The 10,344-nt window shown below is 34.2% G+C and overlaps 1 pseudogene; it reads right to left on the reverse strand.

Annotated features, from left to right (window-relative positions):
• Positions 1 to 7,501: 7,501 nt before the first annotated feature.
• LOC114505559 lies at positions 7,502 to 9,032 on the reverse strand (annotated as a pseudogene).
• Positions 9,033 to 10,344: the final 1,312 nt, after the last annotated feature.

Genomic DNA, 10,344 nt, shown 5'->3' on the forward strand with positions numbered 1-10,344 from the left:
AAATTTCAACCAATCTCTTTCTTCCTTCTTTTTTGGGACTCCAATGACACAAATGTTAACTTTGTTGTGATAAAGCTAATAATGCTACTTTAAAATAATTAAAATAATTAGTCATAGAGCTGAAAATGTTGTACTTTAACTTTATTGAGATGTAATTCATATATTTTATAATTGAGTCACTTAGAGTGTACAATTTGAATATTAAGATGTTTGATGTTGTCCCACACAAGTTCAAGATTCTTTTTTATAATCTCTTTTCTTTCTGTTTTTCAGGCAGGATAATTTGTATTTATCTATGGTTAAGTTCACTGACTCTTTTCTCTACCATATATTTTTTGACACTGAACCTCTTCAATAAATTTAAGTTCAATAATTGCATTTTACTGTTCTAAATTTTCATTTTTTTCCATAGCTTGTATTTCTTGGCTGAGGCCTTATATTTCTCCACTTATCTTAAGAGTGCCCACCCTTACTACATGGAACATGAGTAAAATAGCTGCTTTAGAGTGTTTTTTTTTTCCTGAAAATTATCTGCATTATTTCAGGTTTAGCATCTTTTATTGTGTTTTTACTTAATTTATTCTGGATATTCTGAATAGTATATTTTCAATTCATATTCAGTTAAAATTATCTGATGAGTGAATTTGCTTGTTTGTTTGTTAGATTGGTTGGTTGGTTGGTTTAGCAGGCAATCAACTAATTTAGATTCAGATTGTAAGTTTTTCCTTGCCCTCTATGAAAAATGATTTCAGTATCAGTTCAGTTTTCCAAACCATTGTTATGTTCTTTGGGTCTACCCCACATATGTACTACTCAGGGCTCATTCTGGGTCTTGAGCAGTTATAGTTTATATTGTACCTCAGTTTCCAAAGCCTTTTCTGTGTTTCTTTTTGTCTGTTCCCTCAGTGCACAGCTTGGAACTTGTGTCAGTTTATTGTTTTTTATTTTTTAAATTACAGTTCATATTCAATATTTTTTTTAGTTTCAGGTATATAGCATAGTGGTTAGACATTTATATAATTTACTAAGTGATCCCCCTAAAAACTCTAGTGCCCACCTGGCACTACACATATTTATTACAATATTACTGACTATAATCTCTATGCTGTATTTTTAAATCCCTGTGACTGTTTTGGAACTAACAATTTGTACTTCTTCATCTCTTCACCTTTTTCACCAAATCCTCCAATACCCCTCCTACTGGAAACCATTAGTTTGTTGTCTGTTTTTGCTTTGTTTGTTCATTTATTTTGGAACTTGTGTCCATTTAAACCCAGAATTAGGGAACCCACTTCTTCAATCCTTTACTATCTGGGACTGCCCCCTAGTTTCCAACTCCAACAGGACTCTTTTCCTGGTTTCTATGTCTATAATTTAGGATTTTCTCTCAGAGATCTGTGTGCTATTTTAGAGTTCCTTTTAACTGGTGACAAAATTAGAGCAAAGCAAGAAAAAGAAAGAGGAAAAAATAATCAGGATTCTCCCACACATACTTTGGTCCACCATGTCTCCTTTTCTTGGTTTATCTAAGAAGAAAAATGGGTAAGGCAGGGAATAGTAATGGGAGGAAAATGGGGACAACTGTAATTGAAAAACAAAAAAAAAAAGAAAAAAGGGGATTATTTTTTTTGGCCTCAGGTTTTTAGGTGTCATATCCTTATAGTACTGCAGCAGAGTAACTAGTGAGAATCTCAGGTGGGACCTGGAGGGGAAAAAGATGTTTACAAAAGATAAGAACTTCCCTTATATTCTTCAGACCATTTTTTTTCCAGTCTTCTGGCTAGAACTAGGAGGTTACTCAAAGTGGTTTTGCTGTCCACACAGTTCTGGTATTTCCACCACCTTTGAATAAAAGCTAAAGAAAACAAAACAAAGGAGAGGTAAACTCATCACCTTACAGGTCATTTTAAGTATTTACTTCTCTCCTCCATCTACTTATTCTTTACTTTTCAGAGTCTTTAATTAGTTGTGTTTTGTGTTCTCTCCATAGTTTAGAATTAATGAGGAAAATAGGCTGCTGTGAATTTTCTGACTTGTCCAGCACCACAAGTCCCAGGCAATGTCTTTGGGTTGAGGAAAAGGCAAATTTAGAGGAATCACACATATTAGGCATACTTGGCTACCATCTATCTCATGCATCTCCTCCCCAATGATACAAAATCATCAAATAAAAGAATGAGCAATTATGTACATAAAAATAAAATAAATCAGCCGTGGCTGGTGTGGCTCAGTGGAATGAGTGCCAGCCTTTGAACCAAATGGTTTCCAGTTCTATTCCCAGTCTAGGGCACATGCTTCAGTTGTGGGACAGGTTCCTATTAGGGGTACACAAGAACCAACCACACATTGATTTTTCTCCCCTCTCTTTCTCCCTCCCCTCCTCTAAAAATAAATAAATAAATAAATAAATAATCTTTAAAAATTAAAATAACCCAGTGCTGGAGGCAGCCTAGGTATCCATCAGTATATGAATGGATCAAAAAACTGTGGTACATCTACACAATGGAATGCTACACAGCAGAAAGAAAGAAGGAAGGAACTCCTACTGTTATTGACAGCATAGATGGAACTGGAGAATTATGCTAAGTGAAGTAAGCCAGGTGGTGAAAGACAAATACAATATGATTTCACCTATAACTGGAACCTAATCAACAAAACAAGCAAGCAAAATAGAACGAGAGACATTGAAATAAAGAACAAACTGACAGTAACCAGAGGGAAGGGAGGAGGGAAATAATGGAAGAAAGAAGAAAAAGGGTCATCAAATAACATGTATAAAGGACCCATTGACAAAGCCAAGAGGGGAGAAGTTGGGGGTGGGAAAATAGAGACAATTATATTTGAACAACAATAAAAATGATTAAAAATAAAATAAAACAAAATAAATCAGGACAATCAATATTAATATCAAGGTAGAATTCAAGGAAAATAAGACACTTAGTACAGAGGATAATTTGTTTTCATTAAAACATGTAATTCACAATGAGGATATGACAGTAATCAACCATTACCAGATAACATAGTATCTCTACCACTGCATGTACATATAAGCAAAATCTCTTATAAATTCAAGGAGAAATTGAGAGAGACAGTTTCAGTGAGAGATTAATGTATCATCTTATTAATCTTTGATAGAGGAAATAAAAGAAACATAATGCTAGGAAAAATTTGAAAATAGAATTTACACATTTGAATTAGAAGATATATGCCCAATAAAATATCCAAAAAGGAGAATACATATTATTTCCAAAGCTCATGTACACTCCAAAAATTTATCATAATCTAGATCACAGGATCTAGTGAACTTTTTCTATAAAAGGTCAGAGAGTAAGCATTTTAGGCTTCATGGGTCTTATTATGTCTGTTGCAAGTATACAACTCTGCCATTATAATGAGAAAGCAAACAAGAGCAATACAAAATCAAATAGGCATGACTCTGTTCCAATGAAACTTTATTTACAAAAATATGTGGTGAACCAGATTTGACCCACTGGCTGTAGTTTGCTGACCCCTGATATAAACTAATCAATGGAACTGGAAGCTCTGAAGATTGCTTCAAGAGAATGATGCAAGATAGGTCAAATAACAGAAATGACTCTTAAGTCAGGTACAAATTCAAATAGTCTCAGGTGTCTTGTAAGATAAAGAGTAAAACAGCCTTATTTAAGGAAAGTCAAGGGTATTTTTATATTAATCATGATGAAAGTAGAGGAATCAAGGCATTATTAGGAAAATGAAATTGCATCTGACTTTCAATCTAAGAGATTCAGTGTGAGTTGAAAAATTTAGTCTACTAATTCATACACAAAATGAAAACTTACTTCAGGAACATTTACTAGTCCTTAAGATTTACTAAAGTAACTAATTGTGTTTCTATTGATGCAGACTGGTTTTGATGAGAAGACACTCGAATAAGACTAGATTTAATTGGGGTTTCCAACACTAATTAGCTACATGTCTTTAGGCAAGCCATTTAGTCTCTTCTGGCCTGTTTCTTCAACAGGTAACAGGGGACCTTTAGTGAATAACTATTTACATGTCTTATAGTTTAAAATTACTATGATTTATTTAAATGTTAGTCTGTTATCACTTTAAAATTTATTAATAGCACCTGTCAGTGTTTAATTGTCTGCTTAGCAATTTTTATGAGTTATTTATCATCTTTAAAGAATAATTACCTGAAAAGTGACATATCCATTTAAAAATTTTAATCACTAAGCCCTGGCTGGCGTAGCTCAGTGGATTGAGTGCGGGCTGTGAACCAAAGTGTTGCAGGTTTGATTCCCAGTCAAGGCACATGCCTGGGTTGCAGGCCATGGCCCCCAGCAACCACACATTAATGTTTCTCTCTCTCTCTCTCTCTCTCTCTCTCTCTCCCTCCTTCCCTCCCTTCCTCTCTAGAAATAAATAAATAAAATCTTTAAAAATTTTTTCAATCACTTCACTTCTATTGCAAACAAAAGTAATAGATATTAACTAAATGGCTTCTTGAGGATCTGACTTAAAATCCCATCTCTATGAAGGGGTTGAAAAGTACAGATTGGTAGTTAGAAAACAGCCATGGGATTGTAAAGTACAGAATAGGGAATATAGTCAAGAGTATTATAATAACTATGCATGGTGCCAGATGAGTACTAGACATATCAGGAGAAACACCTTGTAAAGTATATGATTATCTAATCACTATGCTGTATATCTGAAACTAATATAAAATAATATTGAATGTAAACTATAATTCAAAAAATTAAAATTCCATTTCTAAAAAGCAACAGTAAATATCAAATTATAAAAGCAAATGAGGTAATGGAAGAAAAGTAGGTAAATGGATATGGTAGGCTATGATAGAGAGCAAATATATCAGAGATTATTTACAGCACCAAAGGTTGTCTAGAGAACTATGTAGTTCTGATTGTGGATAGGGATTATATTTTTTTGTTGTTGTGAAAAAAATCTATGCATGCAAAACATTAGATGCTGAGTTATTTCTGTTGAAGGATATTTTATTTTAGATTTTTATCTTCTTGTTGCTTTTTGCATTTATTATTTTTTTCCATGTCAGCTACTTACACACATTATAACTTTCAATTATTACAATAAACAAAAAATAACTCTGGTTGATGTGGCTCAATGGATTGAGTGCCAGTCTTCAAACCAAAGGGTCTCCAGTTTGATTCCCAGTCAGGGCACTGCCTGGGTTGTGGGACAGGTCCCCAGTGGGGGCACATGAGAGGCAACCACACATTGGTGTTTTTCTCCCTCTCTTTCTCCCTTTCTTTCCCTCTCTCTAAAAATAGGTAAATAAAATCATTTAAAAAAATAGGTTTTGTCTTCCCTCCCTTTTGCAGGAGAAACAGAGGCATACACAGAACAAGAAATTTGCCCAAATTTACACAGCCAAAAAACAAAGCAGTGATTTCAACTTAGGTTTCTCTAAAAACAAATACTTTAAATATTCACTATATTGCTTCTCAACTCTGAAATTCTTTTCTGAATAACTGTATTAATAATTTAAGAACTTGTAGAGTATATTCTATGTAACTAACGATACTGGATTCAATGGTAGATCTAAAAATAAGTTTATAATCTATTTGGTCTAATAATGGGATATTTTGAAAAAGAGAATGGCTATTTAAAATTGATTTCTTTGATGAATATAAGGAGGGACCCAGAAAATTGAATTATCTTCTGGAGGGCAGGCCCCTTGTAGTACAGGCTTCTCCTGCTAGGTGAATGTTCTAAGAACCCACATGTATCAGTATAGCTGCCATTGTTGTGAGAGGCTGCACTCATCTTTAGTGAATTTTTTGAAGACTCTTTCAATACATTTTCTCATATCATGATGGGTGATTTACAAGTGTACTTGTCACACCATGCTGAGTATTCAGTGGTTTTTGACCAAAAATGCCATGATCCCCATGCTTCACCCTCCCTATGCACCCAATCTCACCCCAAATGATTTTTTTTGGTTTCCCCAGATGAAAAAATCTTCGAAGGGAAATGTTTTGCCATTGTGAAAGAGGTGAAATAGAAAATAGCAGAAGTACTAAAAGGCATCAAAATTGGCAAGTTAACAACTTGTTTTGAGAAGCAGAAGAAACTTCTTGATAGGTTAATGTATCAAATGGAGAGTAGTTTGAAGATGTTTGACATTTGAACATGTAAGAATAATGTTTTATAAATAAATTCTGGGTTTTGGGGGTTCCCCTTATATATTAAAATATTAAAACCAATGTGCTAGTTCTGGGCTTTTATATTTTAATTTCTTGTCAACTTTACTGAAGTATAATTTGTATACAATATAATTCTAAAATATCAATGACCAATGTATCCAGTTATAAAAGCACCACCATCTCAGTTATTATATAGAACATTTTCATCAGTCCAGATAGTTCCATTTTGGCCCTTGGTGCTCAATATCTTTCCCCCACTTTGACCCTGGGCATCACTAATCTGCTTTATGTCACTAGTTTTATCTTTTCTTGAATATCATATAAATTGAAGTGTACTGTATGCAGTCTTCAGTACCAGGCTTCTTTCGCTTAGTATAATACTTTTGAGAATCATCCATGTTGTGTGTATCAGTAGTGTATTCATTTTTATTCCTGAGTTGTTTTCCTTTTTATAAATTTATCACAATTTGTTTATCCATTCACCTGTTGAAGGACATATGAGTTGAATATAGTTTTGTTCATTTTATTTTTTCAAAAGTGAGATTTTATTGGTTGTTCTGAGGATAAGTACATAGACATTTCAATTTTTACACAATTCTTAACATATGCATGAAAAATGTAAAGTCCTGTGGTTGTGATTCTTTTCTGAAGTTATTCCAATGACTTTCCAGCTTAAAATTTGGGAACTAATTTTCTGATTAGAATATCAAGTACTGATATCTTCAAATGTTGGTATGCTGTTACATCAAAGCCTGACTAATTCACAATTTAATATCCTACATACTACATAATCAAATTTTCAATCTTTTGTAGCACATTAACAAAGCTACTGGGAAAATTGGACTACTACAACAAAGAGTTACCGAGTGCACAAAATTCTGACAGGGAGAGCCAAGACCAGGGAGTGGTTTCCTTTAGGAAACAATTTTACCAAAAACATGAGAATAGAAGTAATTTAAAATGTTCAAGACATAATAAATGTATGACTGACTCCAAACTGCCACTTAGTATGCTTTGTGTTATAAGATATAGAAACTACCCCCATCTGTGGAATGTTTAGGGGACAGCTAAGATAGTCAAAGCCTCCCATATTCAACATCCCATTATTTTCTGGTTGTACCAAAAAAAAAATGAACAACCAGCAAATGATTTCACCTCTTAAAAATTATTTACACTTTAAAAAATGGGATGAGGTGGAATTCCCTCTTTCTTAAAAATGTTTCTAAATCTACTAAAAAACTTGCATTTACAAAATAGTTGATAAAATATTCCTCTGGATTGTTCAAGAAGGGAGACAGGGGCCACTGATAAGGCATGATATATGATATTAATCAGACTTGGCTCCTTTTTTCTCCTGCTTCGTTCGAGGCTAGACTCTCCTCATTTTTAGTTTCCCCATTTTTCACAGGTAGATCTTCCTAAGGTTCCTGGTTAGCTTGTTTTCCCTTTGCTCCCCTTTTCCCTTTCATTTGCACTTTTTTTGTCTGCAGATTTCTTTCCTGTGGCCTTTTTTGGCTTAGTTTCCACTTTTGCAGGAGCAGGTTTAGCTGACAACCTTGCAAATCTCCTCTTGGGCTCCTCATTCACTGCCCCATCAGCAAAGCTGACCTTCCTCTAAGAAATCATGGTGGTGGGGCAGGCATGCACTGGGTGCCTGAGGGATGAGGCACAGAAGCAGCATTCACAAACCTGGACTACCTGGCTGCTACAGCTTTTCCCACCACCCAAACTCTGTTTGTTTGTTTTAAATCTCCACCTGAGGATATGTTTATTAATGTTAAAGAAAAGGGGAGAGAGAGAGAGAGAAAGAGAGACATGTGAGAGAAAAACATTGATCGGTTGCCTCCCATACCCACCCTGACCAGGGATCAAACCTGCAACCTAGGTATGTGCCAACTGGGAATCAAACCCAAAAACTTTTTTGGTGTACAGAACAATGTTCCAACCAACGATGCAACACAGCTAGGGCTGAATCTAGGTTTTGACTATTGTAAATAAATGTCTATAAACATTTAAGTACAGATATTTGTATGAATAAATACTTTCAATAATCCATGTAAAAAATTACACTATATAGTAGGGTTTAATGTAGGAGGACACCTAAATTAGGGGGAAGTTCATATAGAGAAATTCCTCAATAAAAAAAGAAAAATAATTTTAAAATGTTTCAGTGAATAACATGCTTTAGAGTAGGCATAAGAGGATGGCAATCAGAAAAGTCATTATATGAAATTATGAGGACTTCAAAACTTTTGGGGAAAATTTCAGTGCAGTTGCAACAATAGAAACCAGATTTTTAGTACAAATAATTAGTAGGTAATGGCAACTGCAAAGTATAGCTTGCTTTTAAAAAATTATTGGCAGTAAAGACTGTGGGAGGGGCATAGCTGGCAGTTTTAGGAGATACTCAATTTCAAGGAAGATTAGGAAGGATTCTGGGGAAAGCTTAGCATATTTGTGGGGTGAAAAGAGAGAGTGACATTGAAGAAAGTGGATCACTGATGCAGCAAAGTGCTAGAGGAATGTGAAAAAGATAAGAAGATTCACCTATCTTGAGAAAAGTGTCTCTTATAGGACAAAGACAGGATGTTAGATGATTAGATATTGGTGGTGAGGTGGGCTTGGCAATAAAACTCTACTTAAAAGGAAACCAGGGAAGTTCAGAGAGCCATATTGAATGGCCTCAATCTTACACAAGAAGTAACCATATTTAGAGCTGAGATACTAGAGCTTGTACATAAAGTTTGAGTATCTACCATAGGGAATTATCAGAAAGTATGAAGAAGAAAAGAAAGAACTAGGATGCTAAGTGCAAAATCCAGCTGAAGTTCAGTAGCACAAATTTACTGTGAACTTGGTCATTGTGGTTTTGTAACTTTCCTCAGAGATAATGGTCTTAGAAGTAAAATCAGAAGCATGAAATAACAAGAAGTTTCTTTCCTAGGTTGACAATGGGATTTTCAGATTTAACAAGGTATCAAAGAAATGAGGGATTGGTTATTTGAGTTAATAAGAAAATACAGGGTGAATGTGAATATCTTGCATGAGATGTTAAGTAATTTGAATATTTCATCTAAAATGTCATATGATATGCATGAGTATGACATTGTTTTGTTACAGAATTACATGCTTACAATTTTTTAATAAAAGATTTTGTAATAAAAAGGGGTGTTATTTGTACTGGACCACGTATGTTAAAATAGTTGGTCATGGGTAACAGGATGGGCAGACAAGCAAATTAAAAAATAAATGAAAAATTTATCAAGAGAGCTAAAGAGACTGGAGATTATTTATGTGGTGGGAGGAAAAAGAGAGAAGTTAGTAGTTAAAAAAGAATAAAGGTAAGGAAATAAATATTATTGTGCTCAGAGAGTAGTGATGGCTGGTCCTTATAATTGACTCACTGAAGAAATAGTTAAATGAGCTAAATAGAGAACATGTTTGGGAGCAATTTACTGGAAATTGAATTGCTACCAATCCCTTCTTAAAGATAAACTACTGCAAAATACAATGAAAGAAGGAATGTGATGATAAACTAAAGATAACTTTACTTTTTTTCTACAACAACACAGATTTCCTCCAGAAAGACTGAGGTACTGCATCAAATCAGAGAACATAGACAAAGCTGTTACTAATTCTTTGATTGTGTACTGCTTGCTTCTGCCATGCTTACTCTTTCTTTGCTACCATAGTCATAAAACAGTTGCTGTATAGTACATTTCAACTGTCTGTCACATCCTCCAAGTGTACACTAGCAACTTGAATAGAAAAGATTTAATTTTGGTAAACTCATCTAGAAATACCTTTATTATAAACAATACCAATTACTCTTGTGGACTATGGCAGAAACAAAAGTATGAAGATACAATAATAAAAACACCCAGCTATGAAATTGGGGGTATAAGATGTGAGCTTGGAATCAAAGATCAGTTACATGAATCTGGGAGTGATAAGGTCCAACCCAGAACCACCACAGCAGTTGTAAAGTTTGCTTGATATAATTAAAAGGACGTGAATACAACAAATTACTGACAGGGGTTATCTCTGGAGAATGAAGAGGGGAGGAGGAGGAGGAGAAAGAGACTTTCACTTTAACTCTTTATATTTTTGTAAGGTTTAAGCTTTTAATTACAATTATGTGTAACTTTTGAAAAATGTTTAAGACTGAAGAAAG

Source organism: Phyllostomus discolor, chromosome X, assembly GCF_004126475.2.
Source record: "Phyllostomus discolor isolate MPI-MPIP mPhyDis1 chromosome X, mPhyDis1.pri.v3, whole genome shotgun sequence".
Classification (NCBI taxonomy): Eukaryota; Metazoa; Chordata; class Mammalia; order Chiroptera; family Phyllostomidae; genus Phyllostomus; species Phyllostomus discolor.